The sequence below is a fragment of the Struthio camelus genome, chromosome W, assembly GCF_040807025.1.
Source record: "Struthio camelus isolate bStrCam1 chromosome W, bStrCam1.hap1, whole genome shotgun sequence".
NCBI classification, from domain to species: Eukaryota; Metazoa; Chordata; class Aves; order Struthioniformes; family Struthionidae; genus Struthio; species Struthio camelus.
The window spans coordinates 3,010,448-3,027,322 of NC_090981.1; the positions used below are offsets into that span (position 1 = coordinate 3,010,448).

General features: G+C 40.0%; 1 pseudogene; it reads left to right on the plus strand.

Moving 5' to 3' along the window:
* The first annotated feature begins 11,428 nt into the window (after positions 1–11,428).
* LOC104144136 (structural maintenance of chromosomes protein 5-like) overlaps positions 11,429–16,875 on the plus strand; it is a 30,202-nt pseudogene continuing 24,755 nt past the window's right edge.

Genomic DNA, 16,875 nt, shown 5'->3' on the forward strand with positions numbered 1-16,875 from the left:
TGGGACCAGTACACCCCTGCGACCCTACTAGAGCCGAATGGGGTTTCGCTGAACACGCTACTTACCGTAACCTGTTCCAAACTGGCCCCGATCGACCAAAAAGACCTTTATTATTTAGCTCTACTGCATTTAAAGAAACAGAACAACGATATTCTGAATGGGGAAAAGGACTTTTATCTTTAGTCCGAGCAGTTAAACAAGTTGAGAAATTCACCAGGGACAACCTGTGCAAACTAGGGGACCATTTAATTTGCTAGAAGCAATCCTAAAGGGGACTGCTCCCCCAGAAGGAGTTGCACAAAAACCCACTATCAGACAACGGTATGCCTACCTAACAGGAGTGCAGAAAACATGCAATTAACTGAAGGACATGCTAAGGTTTCCAAATTACAGATGCCCGTAGATACAGACCCCTTAGCATTACAACAACCTTTTAAACCTTCACCAATTCTGAATGCACTGCCCCTCACTGAGGATACACCAACAGAAAATATTTGGTTCACTGGTGCCTCAGCAAAAAGGATAAATGGTAAATGGCAATACAAGGCCGCTGCGTTAGATATTACCACTGGCAAACAAGCAATAGAAGAAGGTGAAGGCAGTGCACAAGTAGAATTAAGAAGAGTTGTTTTGGCAGCACAGAATGGAGCAAAAATCATATGGGTAGACTCTTATGCTGTGTGGGCCAGTGCCACATAACGGCTCTGTCAGTGGGGAACCTTGAACTGGGAAATAAATAGATCTCCAGTTTGGGGAAAACAAGATTGGCAATTATTACTAAATATAGCCTGAAAAACATCATTCAAGATGGGATGGGTGAAAGCTCATACCAAGGATAGTCAACCCGCCACGAAGTGGAATTAAAAGGTGAAGGTGGAAGAGTTAACTAAAATTAGGAAAATCACCTTTAAATCCCGAGTGGTGTTGGTTGGGAGAATGGCTACATCAAAACCTAGGCGACAGCTTTTGTCTTAACAATACGCAATGCTTCGGTATACACCATCTACCCTATCATTGCGCTAGGATTAAATCGCAATGGAGCTATACTCTATCCGTTGGAGCACAGAGCATGGGCCCGACGAAACGGAAACAAATGGCAAACTGTCAATGTATGTGTTGTACGGGAACAACAAGGATTTATTTGTGAAAGTAATACTATCAAAGCCCAAGACATTTGTCTTGACACTGAACAAAACGTTTGTCATCTGGAAATACCTCCCGATGAAACCCCTGAAACTGTGCTTGCGTATATTGGAAAAGGATGTGTTTGTGTTTGAGACCCCTCTGTGATTGTGTATTTGTAGATAACATAACTGTAGATGCTAGCAATCACTCAAATATTTGTGTTTGCAACTTTACTGGAATTATGGGGTGCGACTTCAATTATTCAGCTCCTGTTACGTCTCATCAATTGCAACAATCTAGTTATACACTAATTCTAGATTTATTGCCTATCCCCATCGGCATGAATCTCACATTGGTGAAAAAAGAAAAAAAAAAAAAACCTGCTACAACATGACGACCTGTGACAACTGCTGAAGCGCATCTGAAACAATGGACAAAAAAAACCCTAGCCGCCGTTCAGGGTCGCCAACGGCAATGGGAATTTTTAATCTTACGCTTCACCCTGTAGAAATATTATGCACTTTGACATTGTTATGTTTACTGCTTACAATCATCCTATACCTCCGTGCGTGGTGGTTATTGTGAAAAACACCAGGCCTGCTGCACTAATTCAGTATATAACATTCTGAGTAGTAAACTCTGAGGTCTATTTATACCATGAAGGCAAGAGGCACCTGTACGGCCACTTTGTGAGGTTGATGGTTTGACTATAGTCGGAGGGGGAAGGTGGCAGGACCTTCGCCCTCCGCTTTCCCAAGTGATCGGCGATGACCTCGACACATACAAAGGACTGATAGTAAGTCGCTAGCAAAAGGCCCGGGTGAGAAGGCCTCGCTTGAGAGCAAACGAGGAACTTCCTCCTAACATTCGAAAGGTACCTGACTCCCAAACATGCACCGTGGCTAGATCACCCCTGATTTGGCTAATGGCACAAATCATCGACGGAGTATAAACGGACCTCGCTCGGGACAGCCATTTGAACTCTCCTGAGGAACAGCGAGCCTGTACCCCGGGATCTCCCCTCGAGTTGGGGCATCTCTTAAAGTTGAAAGGTCCCTCTCACTCCACCGACAAAGGTAAAAACTAGTGCTTAGTCTGAGATAGATAAACTTTAAAAAAGAAAAAGCGCTTCACATTCTCCTCTAGGTAGTAAATAACTATGCACATAACTTAAAAGATGCAAAAACTTGGCCTCAATTTAATCACTTACATGTATATCTAGCAGGTATGCTCCTAAAAACAAAGGGAGGACTGCTAGAAACTGCAGTATCGTCATTAAAATTCACTGGATGTGACACTCTGCTCCTCAGAAACCTAGGGTCGAACTGTTTCCATAATACCTGAAAAATGAGAATAGCCTTTGCTCCTTTCAGCACAAAGTATAGGGTTTTCTAATTGGCCTTCAGCAACACTAGCACTTAGGACACATTAGATCAGATTTCAGATTGTTCTATTACAGAATAGATTCTCCCCATTCAAAATCTGTTGTATTGAGGTGTACAGAGCATTTTTGAGACAAAAACTGAAGATCTAGCCTCCAACATCTCTAATCCTTTTTTTTTTTTCCATTTTGGTGAGACAAACAATTAAAAAGGTTGTACAATTAAATACATTCAATAACATACATGTTTATTGGACCACACAGGCTGAAGCACAGGGTATTATTTCCTAGAGACTGAGGAGAAATCGAAAGAACTGACATTTTAACTGCCTGTCCTAACTATCCACAGTCCCTGTTGGCAGCTGGTTACCAATGCATCATTCTTGCTATTACATTCTGAAAATGAAAAGAACAGCCAGAAATAATGGACTTTTTCCATAAGATATTTGCAGTTGTTTTAGAGCTGTTGCTTTAGCACCAACATTTAGATCAAATTATATAAGCAGAAAACAAATAAAAATGAAATAGTTAAAAATCACTAGGCTTGGTGTTTCTGCATACTTCTAAGGGGACTTTTCTGTAAATGAAATAAAACACAAAGTGTAACCATTGAATTTCTGTCTCTAACCCTGTTATGCAACTCTGCTTCATTCCATCAAATTACTCAGATTTAGGCTGATATAAAATAACTGAGTAGAATAGAGCAATTGGTTATCTTATTTATAGGGACCTTGCTGATATGATGGCTTTGTTAGTATCACTGAAGGTGGTATTTATTCCTAGGGTGTGAGGCACTATCCTGACTGCAAAGAAAAAGCCTAAATCCTCCCTTCACCAGAAAACAGCAGCCCCTTTCTGTCTGTTATGGCCTCTGCATGAATTGAAGAGCAGAGGGAGATTTTGAAAGGTGGCTTTAAAGGATTTTTAAGTTAAACACCTGCTGAATTTCAGTCTATAGAATAGGCAAATTCCCAGACTACTGAAAAAGAAAGGCTGCAAAACATCTGAAAAAGAGACAAATGCATTAAAGGTTGCTCCACTGGCAAACCTCAATCCTGTGAGGAGGTAAGCAGCATTCCATCAGCTCTGTCCAATTCAGAAACTCCCTATGCAACTAATTTCTGCCTTGGATCCTTTTTCATTTCAGGGACCACAGCAGGACAAAGAACAGTTCTGAGACTGTGCTGTATTGGGTATGTTTACTGTCAGATTTCTTCAAAAGCTGTAAATATGAAAGAACCCACAAGTAATTGCTTTGAGCCTGGTTATAGCACAGTCCACAGAAGGGCTATAAAAAAGAAAGCTTCAAAAGCTACTGTAACATCCCAAACACTAGAAGGCTTGTATTTGACTGCTGTAAACATAGTCTTGTGCTGCAGCAGAACTGAATTTATCCTGAAAGCAGGGGAAAAAACCCTTTTACTGCTATTTTGTTTAATGCTCATTTTATTTCAATTGGTTGACATTTTGTCATATCTTTATTACCTCCTAAGAGGGCCAGATTCTGATCTCAGTTACACCAATGGAAATCCAAAATAACTATATAAAACATCATTGTTATTCTAGCTTTCCACAAGTGTAATGAAACCACATTCTGGTCCAATATTGTATTAGACCAAACTAAACCTAACACAGCTCCAAGTTTACAACCACGAAACTTCCCTAAGACAACTCAAGCTGAGCACTGAAAAACCTGGCATTTATCTATCTGGATTTGAAACCAGCTTAAAATTGCTACTTCCAGCACTCAAGGGACCCACTGCTCTAAAACTACTACCATGTAAGGTAGAGGGCCAAAGAAAGTACACTTTTCCTCCACCCTGACACACCAAGTCAAATACCCCTCACACTTTAAGGAGCAAACATCCACCTCTTGTTCCCTCAAACAAACACTAAACATCAAATGTAACATTCCTGAAGGAAGGGTTAAAATGAAGTGAAAGTATTTCCATTTGTCATTTCAAATTTCTTAGTTGCTTAGAAGTAAATAGATAATCTTTCAATACTCTTTTATATTATTTTAGTCTGTATTCATCTCTATGCTGTTTTCTCCCTATCCTTCATCTGTTGTTTTCTTGACTCTCTCTCCCTCCTCCCACCCCATTTTTCTTCCCCACCTGTTTATGGTTTCTCTGAAGACCAGCATTTCTACCTGTCATTTTTGGTCTCTTTCCTAGCCCCATGCATATTCTGTTATGTTCATTTTTACATTGCTAAGCAGTGTGCTCCATCCAGCTGCTTTTATGTTCTGTATTAGCTTTCAAATCCTCATCATCTTCTTTCAAGAACTCCTCTTGATCCAAGCACCATCCACCTTGCATCAATGTCTTTTTTTCCAGCTCTTACTAGCATTCATGCTCACCAGGCCCCAGAGAATCCTCCCTGACAAATTCTGCAAAAAAGCAGATTTCTTCAGCAGTCTCTAGCAGTAAAATGTAGAAATGGTTAATCTAACTTCTCTTTTGGCTGCAAGTCACTATTACTTCATGAATCCAACTCTCCCCTTTTAGACTGCAAGTTTGAGACTGAAGTGATTTGAGACACTACAATTATTTTATCAATAATGTTTTGCTTAATAAACACAACACTTAATGTGCAAAATGATATAATTGTGAATTTATTACACAGAATCACAAAGCTATTAATTATCACAAATCTTATGAGCAACACAGAGCTACTATTTAATTACAGTTTGTTTTTTTTTTTTTTTTTAAATCCTTCCCTCCCCACACCACCTAGAACAAGGGTGCATATCTATCCCTCTTTAGACCACTCTCCCACACCAAGTTTTTCAGACACAGAGTTGATGGAGAGTCTTGTAGGTTGTCCAAAATATCCTGGTGGGCTTGCCTGTCAGCTTCATTACTGTTCTGTAGACATCTGTATTCCCACTGTTGGGAGATTTCCCCTGACACACATCCCTTCATTCTTTTACCTACATCCAGAACAACCTTTTTCCACTGCCCTTGTACCTCCCTTTCTCCACAAAAAACTCCTCCCAAGGAAACAACCTGCCCTAAATTACTTTTTCCTCATTGGTCACAATTCTGCTACACCCATACCCTAATGGATAGGTACACTGTAATATGGTGTTGCTGATATCATTACCAAGGCAATCTTGGCCTTTTATGGTATTACTAATACTATCTAGGTACCAGTGGCCTTGAAAGGCCCTGAATACCAAGTCTTCCTTACAATTATCTGGTTCATACTGGTGACACATTATTTTTCCTTGCAAACTCTCTAATACAAATCAGTCTAGTTAATCATTAAAATGAGGTAGAGAAATCAATTAAACACAAGCAGTCTCTTATCTTTGGCCTTCAATAGTTTTAATCAGCCTCCAAGTTCCTTGCAGAGGCCTTGGCTAATTACAAGGCCCTGTGCTCCAGCAGAATCTCTTGCTCAAAGAGGAAGAAAAAAAAAACCCAAAAAACAACACCTAGGAAAGGAAAGGCATCTGCAGGACTCTTGGTAACACTGGTAGCAATCCTGCAGCCCAGGTACCAAAAAAATCCCACAAATACACATTTCTCTAGGATCCTTTCAAAAGGACATCCATCCTTCCTATAGACTTCCAGATCCCCAGAGTAACACATGTATGAAATATTTTGTTTCCTGATATTATCAAAAAAAAAAAAAAGTAAACAAGCCCAGAAAGATCCTGGAACCTAGAAACAAGAGGAGCCTTTTCCCATTAACAAGTAGGAATGTTCCCACAGGCCCCTGAGGAACCAACTCTCGCAGAGCAGTGGCTGTGCGCCTTCCTCCGGCCACCCTGCTCGCACCGCGCTGCCACCTCGCAGGGAGCCGCGCCCGGCACGAACCTGGAGGGGACCGTCGGCAGTAGCACCCGGCACTGCGGGGCTCGGAACCAGCCACGGCGCCGGGACCGGCCAACGCCGCAAACCCCGCAGCCTCCCGACCTCGTCCTGCCCACTGCAGACAGGGCCGCTAAGAGCCCCCCGGCCCTTATCGCTTCCACAGCCAGCCCCGCGTTTCGGCACCCTAACGGGGGACCCCGACACCATTCGCACCTCTTCTGAAGGGCAGCCACTGGAGAAAGGGAGGAAGCAGCCTCGCACGACAAGACCTGACCAAGATAAAGAAAAAGACCAAACAACACCATATCACATCCCAACAACCCAGGCGGAGGCGCATCCTTTTCCGCACAGTGCGCCGGTCCCGACGTGCACTGCACCACCCTCTCCCTCCCCCCTCCGCAAAGTACGCTGGGAGACATAGTCATCCTCGACGCAGTGCCCGCTGGGAGATGTAGTCTGGTGAGGCGGGAAGGGATTTCTTCCGCCGGGCAGAAGCGAGCCGAAGCCGCGCCTTATGTCAGTTAGGTCAGGCGGCTGCCTGAGCGGAGAGGACCTTGCCCCGAACCTCGTTACAAACAGGGGAGTGTACGGGCAGCCTCGCGTGCCTCAACTGACCGGCAAGCCTTGCACCGCCTGCCATCTTGTTTTCTGAAACCAAAAGCAATGCAAAAACACCCTGCCTGCCTGCCTGCCTGCCTGCCAGCATGCACCTACACGCCTCCAGCCAATAGGCACCAGAGTGGCACTCTGCGAGCTAATGAGCAGCTTCACCACGGCTTGGTCGCTCCCCTTCAGCCAATGAATGCAGCTTTTACCACAGCGCGGATGCTCCATCTCGATTTTCTGCCCGTCAACGGTGTGGGCTGCCTGTCTGACCGGGTTTGCGTGCGCTGAGGGGAGGCGGGTGGGGTGAAGGGGAGGGGATGAAGATGGCGACGCCGAGCAAATGGAGTCTGGGTGCCTCTCAGCTCGGCATGAGCGCACCCAGCAGGCAGTGAGGGCCCCCGAACCGCGCGCCCGGTTCGTCGAGGGCTCTATCGTCTGGATCTTCATGGAGAACTTCCTGAGTGGAGGACGGGTGTTTTTTTCCCCAGGTGATGACAGCTGAGTGGCTGGCGTTGGCCGCGGGGCGCCTTCGAGCGTTGTTGCGCGGTCTGCTTGTCGCGACACAGTCAGGATGGAAGTCGCTGGCCGGCTTGGGTGCTCTCAGTTTTCCTTTTCTTCCTCCTTACTTTGTTTTAAAGTGGATGCGAGGTTTATGAGCTGGCTGTTAAGTCCGAAGGGCCAAACCTAGAGTAGTGGGTTTGCAAGCTGGCGAAGTGCTCGCGGCAGCTGTTCTCCAGGGTGGTGTGCTGAGTAATGAGTAGTGCCTCCATCAGTTACCTGAAAGCCGTGCTCAGTAGGAGGAGAGCACCTGCTGTGCAGGCTATGGGAACCCATAGGCTCGTAGTGCAGCATCACTTCTGTGGCACATAGCTCCAGTCGTGCTCATGCGAACCCTTTTTCCCCTAAGGTGTGTTTGTGTGGTGTGTCTTGTTGTCTTTGTTTCTGCTTCCTTCCTTTCACCCAGTTAGGTGATTATCAAGCAGTGGAAGAGAGAGGATTGCAGAACATATTCTTGGGGCAGTGGGAACAGGGCTTGAGAACCACTGGGATAAAGTATCTGTGGCATTATCTTTTGCACATTCTTTTTCAGGTTTCTGCTCATTGGGAAAACCATTCTATTTGGAGCTATTACAGTTACGAGCAGAAGCCTTCAGCTCAGTTTCTTATGGCTGATATGCTGATAGCTCCAGGCCAGCCTTGAAAACAGTTCTGAGTAGCATAAATCATGGATCATACTACAGATTACAAATGAAGCCTAAAACATTGTATTTTAAGCCTCAGCATGAAGCATTTAACTATCACCTTATTTTCCAGAAGTGCTTAGGTTATGTCATTGAATTATCATTAACTGCCTCCTGTTTCTTCTTTGGTGTCAGTGCCTCGGTTCCTCTCTGTGTCCAGTGTCTGGTATTGTGTGGGAACAGAACAGCAAATGATGAACTTCATTATAAATGTGGGGTGTTACTGATCATACTAACATTATTAGTTTGTCTTGAATTTGTATGCTAGTGCTCAGTCTTTTCCTGTAGTTGCTATGTTGCTATTGTAGTAGGCCTGCTGCATGCACATGATGAAAGATAGTATCCAATATAAGTTTAAAAAAAAAAAAGATAGGCTAACATTTTAAGTTCTTGTAACTAAAGAAAGCTACTGTACAATATCCAATCCATCAATTTGGAATACTACAGAATCCACAGACTTCTTGCAGAACATAAGGCCTATATACATCATATGGGTTGGACTTGACTGAAATCTCCTTCTGTGACTGCAGTGCAGGAGGCAACTGGATTCAAATGCAACAAACTTAGCTAAATTCCTTCTGTCTGGTTTCCTTCTCTCTCTCTCTCTCTCTCTCTCTTTTTTTTTTTTTTGGTATAAAATAATACGAAGCCTTAGTTAAGTCAGTAGGAACTTTGGTATTTTTTGGCTGGATCTACCATTTCATTCTTTATGATCTTTTCTTGTGAAGACTTGTGTGGCAAGTAGGATTTTATTCCATGTTGTTTTAATGTAGTATCATTTCTTTCACTGTGAGGATTTCTTATAAAATAATATTTGAGGAATGAGTCTAACTTAATGTAGACTTGATTAAAAATATAATTTGTTGTATTTAATGTAATCTTAAGGTGGTTTTAAGCAACTTAAACTTTTTTAATGTTACAAATGTTACATAGTGTTTATAAGGTTTGATAAGTAAATTTATTGCATTTTCCAGAACATATGACAGCTGTGAAGTACATCCAGGACCCAACTTGAACATGATCATAGATGCTAATGGAACAGGAAAATCAAGCATTGTTTGTGCTATCTGCCTGGGACTGGCTGAAAAACCTTCTTTTATAGGGCAAGCTGATAAGGTGAGTACAAACTTTTATAATGTTGATGTTTAATCTGAATTTCATTGAGGCCCAGTTCAGCAGAAGGAGAAAAGATCATTGATTTGTTTTTTTCTTTTTCTTTTTTTTTAAATAAAATGTAAGGTGTCTGAATTGTAGAATAACCCTGGTCCAGGGGCAAGAGCTTTTACCAAAGGGATGGCCTTACTTAACTGCTTGTCGTCTTGGCTGAATTGTAAGATGGAAACATCTGAATTCTACTGGAACCTTAGTAGACTAGGTGTTACGTTTTGAAGACATCTAGGCCTCCATAGTGAGGTAAGAAAATGCCTCCTGTTGCATAAGTAACATTCAAACAAGAATGCCAACTAAACTTAAGGTAAAACTAGAATTAAGTCTAACATACGTTTGGAAATTTATAGGATCAGTAAAAGAAAGATGTCATTGATGTGTCTGAGAATTTATCTAAAAGCCTGGAGTTGCAAATTTTTGATTTAAATGCAAGCTGGGTGATTTTGGGATAAGTGTTCCTATTATTTTCAATAGGACTATCACTTTTACTCCCAAGAGATAATGTGCTGACATCACAGTAGGAATTTCATTTGCATTGTCAGATTTTTAAGTTTTTCCTCTTGCTTTTTTGGATGTTCTGGTTACATGGAATATGTTTCACTAGAACTTTGGAGCACTAAATCTGGGTACTTAAATGATCTTACATATTCTCCAGTTACAGCTCAGTCTTGAGCAAATGTAAATATAGAAATTGTCTGCATGGCAGCACTGTATGTTGGTGTTGTTTATTGGCCTTTCATATTTATATATATTTTTTACACTGTTAGAATTAACATTTGGCAATGTTTTTCATTTGCATTGCTTCTATTCCCTGAATTCATGGAAACTCCTGCCTCTCTGTAGATCCTTTAGTTATAAATTTGTTCAGTGTTGGAGGTTGAAATTGGTCAGGAATTGCTAATTTGTGGAGGAGGGGCTAGTACTGCTAGTTAATGAAGAAATTAATAGTGTCTTCCTTTATTACTAGCTATTGTTAATAGGCAGATAAAATAAATTCTACTTTTTAACTGTCAATTTTCAGTAAAAATATTCCATTACATGAACTGTATTATACAAATGCATATTTTTGTAAGAAATTACATTTTAAGTAACTGTTAATTTGCAATAATAATGTCTATAACTCATTTTGTAGGTTGGTCTCTTTGTAAAGCGGGGGTGCTTGAAAGGTGTAGTAGAAATTGAACTTTAAGTAGTAAAATTATATTTCCTCATGCATTTGTAATTAGATTATTTCCCCACACAGTCAGTCACAAAGCTATTTAAAAAGATCTAGTGTACTGAGGTCTGCCTTTAAGCAGGTTCTTTTTTCCAGACATCAACATTTTAAGCTTAAAAACCTGTCTCCCAAGAAACGATCAGTGATTGCAGGTTCTGATTTTTCACTTTCTGAAACATTTTGCCTTGTATTGGTGTACAAAGAATGTATAGAGAAAGAATGACTTATGTGGTGTGTTTAGCTTTTGATTATATTTAAGGTTCAGATTCAGATACGGTCGGTACTACCATTATGATGTAGTGGTTGGTTTTAAAAAAGGGTCTCTGAAAGTTTGAAATTCTAAAACCAAATGTTCTGCTTGTGCTTTCTCATATCGATACTGCTGATTTGAGGGGCTCATCTACATTCTTACTGAAAAAATCACTTACTGAAGTAAAATGGAAGGGAAAAAAAAGTAGATCTAGCTAATTTGAACTAATGCAATCTTCTAGATAAACTTTCACAGGACAGAGCAACTGAAACACCATTTGGACTTAGTCTGTAAAATTATATCAGGTATTTCTGAAAATGTTGATTTTGTGTGCTTGAATGTAATTAAATGCTGTAATATAGGAATCTAATTTTCCTGTTTCTATTTTTAGGAATAATGTAGTCTGTGTTAAGTGAGAGGTGATTTTTGAATAAAGACATCCCTAGTTTTCATTGAACTGTGGAGCTATTTTATTCTGAAGATTCAGATTTTATGATACCTCAAAGGTCCAGGTCCCTCTGAATGGCAGCACAGCCCTCTGGTGTCTCAGCCCCTCCCCCCAGTTTAGTATCATCAGCAAACTTGCTGAGGGGGCACTCTGTCCCTTCCTCCAGGTCACTGAGGAATACATTGAACAAGACTGGACCCAGCACTGACCCCTGGGGGACACCGCTAGCTACAGGCCTCCAACTAGACTCTGCGCCACCGACCACAACCCTAAAGGTAGTACTAAGGTAGTACTTCTTTCTGGGAGGCTGAACCTGTGTTACCTGTAATACACTGTGATATTAATTGAAAAGTCTGGAGAGAGACTTGTGGCATGTGGAAACTTAACTGTAATGGTTGCAATGCATGCATTTTATTTTCTTTCTTTTTTTTTTCTTTAATGCCTTAAAAAAATCTCATCTAAAAACATATTTATCTGTATATCAGATGGTAGAAATAAGCAATGATTTTTTTCACTGAAACAAAAATGTCCTACAAAGAGCTTCCTTCTCTAATTATTACCCGCTGTACGAGTTGGACTCTCATTCAGTCCTTTGTCTAATTTAGTCCTTTGTCTAATTGGTAGAAAGTATTTAAATGGAAGGTATGGTATGGGGAAAACAATGATGTATAAGAGTACTTGCTGATGGGAATTTTGATATCTTTTAAAATTTGACTTGTATAAGCATGCACTGTCCTGGGTGAATTTAGTCCTTGGATTGTAACTAAACTCAAGTGTTACAATAGTAAAAAGTTGTTGATTGTTAAAAGGAAAGAACATGGTTTCATAGGTGTTTTGAATGAGATGATGGTTGTTTGTGAGGAAATAGTTAATCATATAGTCTTCAAGAAGTAGGTTCATATCCTTATGGCACTTGTTCCAAACACTGAAATCTTCTCACTTCTATTTTTAATTCTGTTCTTAAGTCTCCTAAAGTACATGGCCTCCAAAATGTCTCCTAAGCCTCGTCTTCCCTCTTTAACAGTATGCTAACTGAATAGGTACTAGACAAATTTCCAAGCCAAAGCGGTGACCAAAGTTTCTGGAGTGTATGACCACCTCATTAGTTGTTTGTTATTGATCCGTCTTAATCCCAACTAAATTTTTGAAGATGTGTGTTGAACTAGAGAACTAAAAATGGACATCAGGACAACTGATATATTTTTGCTGTTCTTTAAAAGCAGAAAATGAAAATAAATTAGTATTTTTCATACTGTATGATATTGGTTTTGTTTCCAGATGGAACCTATATATGCAGTTTATTAATGGAGTTCTGTACACTAACACTTTTAACTTCAAAGGCATAGTGGTGTTGTGCACCTTCTGTATATCAATTTTAAAACCTACTAAATGTCATATATAAAAATATATATTTGTATATATTCTATTCACATCTGTAACAATTTAGAATGGTTACATTCATACATTCAGCATGAGTATGTCACTTATATGAATAACTTCTTCTAAGTTAAGATTTGCAGATATTCTTGAGACTTTCTACAAGACTTCTATGAGATTTTCTACCGGAAACATGGCAAGAATAATTCATCATTGAAGTACTGGGCATTATCTAAAACATAGATAGTAGTGGCAGATTCAGATTCTAGTTGTTTTATAGTAAACATTCAGATACCTTAGAGTTTTTAATACAATAACTCTTTAACATATTTTGTTGATATTAAGTAATCTTTATGTGCTCTGAAAAGTGTAAATGCTCCTTTTATTATCAGGTCCAAGACACCTAACAATATCATTATCACACAGGAGATTCAAGTGGCGAACAACACATCAACATGGTTTATCAACAGAAAGCCATCAACCCTGAAAACGATAGAAGAGCAGATTGCATCCTTAAATATCCAAGTGGGCAATTTGTGCCAGTTTCTTCCTCAGGTATGAAAGAATTTTGAAAGACAGTGGATGCAAATGGAGCACTGTATTTTGAGAGGGTTTTGCAGCTTCTAATTGCTGCATCTTGCAGCACTTCTGCAATTTAATGGGACCACAAAAAGAATGAGAGGGAGGAGGTAGCCATACTGGTGTGATGGTGAAAGAAAGAAGGAACTGTGTGACCTTTTCAGGCTCGCTACTTAGACAGTTTTGTACATGCTGTCAGTTGAATCACAGAATCACAGAATCGTTTAGGTTGGAAGGGACCTCTGGAGATCATCTAGTCCAACCTCCCAACCTCCCCAGTTGAGACTGAGAGGAAAGCTGCTGATGTTCCCTATGTTGTTGCTTGGGTAGCAACACTGACAGTGGTGTCTCTCAGTCCCACTACTTCTGCTGTAGGTGTTTTTAGATAACAAATTGAAGGGAAATTTGTATGGTCTTGAGGTCTCCCAGCACCTTCTCTGGGCCTTTATCTGCATGGCTTCTGCAGTCCTGCATGGCTGATTTTTCCCAGTTTCTGCATGTGCTTCTCACTAATTATATCCAGTCAGTTCCTCAGGGTTAGATCCTGTGCTTGGTAACTGAAGAGGAAGAGTTGTCTAGATTTATTTCTCCAAAAAGCAAAAAATGAAGGCAATTCTATTAAATGACCCTGCAGCTGCAACAGGGCCTGCTACTACAGCCCTGTTGGTTAACTTTTGTGGCTCAACAGTTTTTTGAGAATAGGGTAGAATTTTAAGGTATTCAGGATCAGGATTATGTAAAAGTAAAATTATCCGGATGGAAATAGCTCCTAAGGGAGGGAGAAGACTAAAGAATGCTACATACTGCTTTTGTAGCTGAATCCATCCCTCCATGGTCAGACAAGTTAGGGCTTCTGTGCAGATAGCAAAGTTGCCTCACAATTGCATCTTAACGTTATGATGGGTTCCTTCCTGAGTCCTTCCCAGTTCGTGTGATTCATCAAAGATGGTAGTAAAATGAGACCTTATCAGAGCTTAGCCAAGCGTGTATTTGCCCTTCTGTTCAAGGAGAAAAGCATTCAAGAAGACATGCCAAAAAAGTTAAAATTTAGAAATTCAGAAAGTGTGGAAACAACTGTATTTTCTCATCTTACATATTTACAATATTTGTTCAGAGCAGAACTTTCTGCAGACTCCACCAACGTAACTCTTGTATATAAAATAGCTTTTTTTTTTTTTTTAGTACATAAACATCAGTTTAATGATGATATCCTTGGCTGACAGGCTTAATCTTAACTTTCACATTACTTAATTTTTGAGTTAATCATAGCATTTATACTGGAAAGGTGTGACCTCAACAGCCTGAGAACCAACATGAGGAATACAGTGGAATAAAATCTGAAATTATCTGAACTATCTTGTTCAGAAAAACGATAGCGAATTGAAAAAACAAACAAGCATCCCCCCACAACAACTACCTCAAAAGCTGCCACCAAAGCCAAACAGCTGAGGATAAGAACAACTAAGGTTTAAGCTTAAATTAGGCCAGAACAGCTCCAACAAAACCATGTATGAAATCCCTATGAATGTTTAAGAGGGTCAGGTTGCTGCTTTATAAGATGGTCATGCTATGCTTAACTTTCAGAGCTGTCTGGCATGGAACTGTAAATCAGGTGCTATTGATGAGAAGTAGTTTGCTCTATTTAAATCCAGCATTGTTGTATTGCGCTATTCTAACTAATACTGCATTTTTATAACTTTTTATTTTGTAGGACAAAGTTGGAGAATTTGCAAAACTGAATAAGATTGAGTTGCTTGAAGCCACTGAAAAACCTATTGGTCCTCCAGAAATGTACCAATTTCACTGTGAACTGAAAAACTTTAGAGAAAAAGAAAGAGAACTGGAGGTAAACGTGCCTGTTATAGAGACACAGAGAAGTAACTGTAGGAAAATTAGCATAATAAAATTTAATGTGAGATCTTACGGAAAGGTATTTATTTACTAAGTATGTAAATAAGTTGATTTTATCCACTCATGCTCATCTTCTCTCAGATTTCATTCACTCACACACTCACATACTCGCAAGCACTAAAACATATCTGTCCAAGTGGTCTGGACACAGATGACAAAAGATGTCTGTTGTCAAGTCCTCATTGCTTCTCTGGGATTCTTGATTGGTAATAACAAACTGTTTTCTGGACAGATCTTTTATACCCATCAGCTGTTATGGGGTGGTCCTTTGCCTCAATCTTGCTGACTTCGGCTTCCATAAATTTTGGATGAGATTGCTGCCCATTGTCCGTTTTTCCTTGTTTGGAATATAACAGATGGGCTAACAGGAAAAGGCCTGGTGTATGTGATGTGCTGCAACCTTGTTGCCTTCCTCCTGGTGTAAGGAGGCAGGGTCTTTCCCCGACTGTCACCTATGCTGCGGTCTTACCAGAACGCAGGCTTTTTGATCTTGACAAAAATGATGTGTTCCTTAGTTTTACTGCTGGGAGCAGTGTCCTTCGTTATCTGTACAAGCCATTCTTATAATCCTTTGTTCTGCTGTTTCTTCTTGTGCCTATGAACATGCATGTATTTTCATTCATACGTACTGCCAACCTTAATGTTTCTGTTACAAATCTCTACAAGATCTTTCATAATGATTTTTGCTACTTGTATTCAGCAGAATCAGTTAAAGTTGTTTAAAAACTTCTAGATTAATGGAGGTTTGAGCTGTGGGAATAACTTCATCGTAAAATGTATAAGCTTTTTTTAAAAGGTTTTCTTCAGATTAAGACTGCTGTTTAATGTGCTGTCGCAGAAAGTATGTGTACTTTTCAAGTACCATAAAGGTACTTGAAAAAAATGGGCATCTATTCTTAATTGGATTGTTACCCTCTAATTACTGCTGTACTAAAACATCCTCTGTAGGATGGTTAATGTACAGGTGAGGTATGGGTTATTTCTAAAAAGTGTTTTCACAGAGTAGATACTGTAAAATATGAAAATATGTGTTCTTACAGAACTTGTGCAAAGAGAAAAGTAATTCTTTGGAGAAAATGAGACAGAGGATTGAACGATAAAAACAAGATGTTGAGAGATACCATGAACGCAAGCGTCATCTAGACTTAATTGAGATGCTTGAGAGGAAAAGACCTTGGGTGGTAAACTTTTATTTTATTTTCAGTGTTTCTCTAATGTAACCAATTTTTCCTAAAACTGCAGTATTAGTAATATGTCAGCAGTTTCTTTGAAAGAAACTTGACCAGAGCAGCTTGAACATGATCAGAATTGCTTGGTGCAAACAGGACAGATCTTGAAATACTGTTCTTGGTCTAACTTTGATCAGAGGTTTTCTTGCATGTGTAGATAGACTTAAGAAGTTTCTGCCCGTTTAGCAGACGGCCAAAAGCAGTATTTCTTTTATTCCTTGCAAAGATAACTGGCTTAATTTAAACTGTCTCTAGCTAGTTCCACTTGCTTCTTCCAGCTGTAACTTCTACTTTATTTTTCAGGAGAAAGACAAGTTGCCTTCTCACTTCACTAATTTTAATTTATTAATTGTGAGGTTAGGTATGTATGACCTAAATCATGGTGAATATAGGTTTCTAATCTCAAAAATGGAAGAATAGAGAGAGATGGAAATTTTAAATAAAACTAAAAGAGCCTAAAATTAAGGATAGGTGAGGTACACAAAGCAAAATAAGACTTGCTGAATTGCATGTTGACAATT